Source organism: Heterocephalus glaber, unplaced genomic scaffold (assembly GCF_053883595.1).
Source record: "Heterocephalus glaber isolate CG9 unplaced genomic scaffold, H.glaber_assembly_v1.0 deba00001509, whole genome shotgun sequence".
NCBI lineage: Eukaryota > Metazoa > Chordata > Mammalia > Rodentia > Bathyergidae > Heterocephalus > Heterocephalus glaber.
The window spans coordinates 32794446-32796625 of record NW_028258325.1 but is presented as its reverse complement, the minus strand read 5'-3'; positions in this window follow the sequence as shown (position 1 = coordinate 32796625).

Below are 2180 nucleotides of genomic sequence, written 5' to 3'. Positions count from 1 at the left end.
GTTCACCCTTCCTAAACTCAAAGGTAAATTTACCATTTAAAAGGGTAGAGGTAAATTCCTTTGAAAGACCTTGCTTTGAGGCCAGGGATTTAGCTCAGTGGTTCCTCAGCCTGCCTCAAAAGCGCAAGGTCCTGAGTTTGATCCCTGGCACCAAAAAAAAAGACCTTACTTTGAGAAAAGAGCCCCCAAGACACCCTGCTGGAGAAGGGCTCCCTAGAGAATTGGATCCCTGGGATTCAGTTCACAGTGCTCAGGTATCCAGTTACTTGGTGAGCTCTGCAGCAATGATCCAAGGGAACCTAGCTTCTGCTCGAGCTGGCCACAAATCTTGGCACCATCCACATAGTGTTGGTTTTATGGGCATTCAGAATGTAAGATTTGTGGGGTCAGAGAGGCTTTCACCCAGATTTCAACGAAAGGCCTGAGAAGCAGGGAAAGCACCCCTGAGAGGGCAATGTGTGAAGCTGAGAGAGTGAAGCCAAAAATGCAGTGAGGACCCTAGAAAGTTGGAGACACCAAGAAAGTAGATTGTTTGCTGAGGAAAGCCGCTGGCATTAAGCAAAGTCTCAGGGAGTGAGAAAAGTCACTCTGAGAGAGGCCATGAGGACAGCAACCAGCAATGCTTTTGGGACAGAGCTGCCCAAACCTGTTGGAGTTCATGTCTCACCACAACTTGCCCTGGGTGCTGGGCATGGAACTACTGAATTTAATGTTTGGCCTGAGGGGTTCTGGTTTTGCTTTGGTCCCATTTCTTTCTATCCTCTATTCCTCCCTTTTGGAATGGGAGTGTTTACTCTGAGATTTTTTTTACTTGTGTATTAGGAATGGTTTTTTTTTTTTTGGTACCAGGGATCAAACTCAGGCACGGTGCCACTGAACTAAATGCCTGTCCCCATGTATTGGGAATGTTTAACTTTCTTTTTCATCTTTACAGGGGCTCACAGCTAAGAGTTTTCTTGGGTCCTGGAGGAGACTTTGGATGCGGACTTTTCTGCTAGAACTGTTAAAACGTTGGTGACTCTTTGAGACGGACGAAGTGCATTTTAAACAATGAGATGGACATGGGTCTTTTGAAAGCCAGGGGGAAAATGTTATGGTTTAGATCTAGAATATCCCCCCCAAAGGCCTTTGTTCAGAGGTAGGGCTTATGAAAGGTAACTGCACTATAGGGGCACTATAGCTGGTTTACTGATAGAAGGTAGGACCAGGTTGGGGCTGGGTCACAGGTCATGACCTGGAAGGGTGTACCTCCCTCCCTGCCTCCTCCCTACACTCTACTTCCTAGCCACCAAGGAAGTAGACACTTCCACCACAATGTTTCTGCCTTGGAGCCAGCTGACCTATGCATAGTCTGAGACCCGTGAAACCATGAACCAAAATAAACCTCTCCTCCATTAAATTCTGGGTGTTGAGTATTGTGTCTCAGCAATGAGGAAGTGACTAAGACAGTCACTAAGATTTATCTGTGTTGCTTATACCTGAAGCTTCTGTCATATTTGAAATTCTCCTACTTCAGTCTACCAAGCAGCTAGGATTATAGGTGTGTATCACAATGCCTAGCTAAAAATACTTAGTTTTAGTTTACTATCCTTGCTTACTGAATAATGCTTACTTTTGATGAAATGACTTTATGAAAGCTAATATAACGTCAGTTATATTAATATTAGTCAGTTTGGGCTACCATAACTTTTTTATTAATATATGTGTACAGCATATAATGTTTGCATTCTTTGTGTGTAATTGATACATGTACATAACACATTTTAATTCCTTTTTTCAGCCCTTTTCCCCTCCCTCCCTCTCCCTCCATCTCTTGACCCCTTTCCCATTTGAAAAAGATCTCTATGTTTCCTATTATCTTTTATTTTACACTTTATTTATAATTTGGACTTGTTTTGTTTTTGTATTTTGAAACAGGGTCTTACTATGTAATCCAGGCTGGTCTCAAACTCATAGCAGTGCTCCTGCCTCAGCCTCCCAAGTGCTGGGATTACAGGCATGTGGCACCATGCCCAGCTATATTTGGGTTTAAACCCTGCTTGTGTGCCTAATTTATTCCATTTAACATATGGCCTCAAGGTACTTCCCACAAATGATTCAAGTTTGTCTTTCCTTTTTTTTTTTTTTTTTGGTACCAGGGATTGGACTTGGGTCCTTGTGCTTGCACAGCAGGCGGCAAA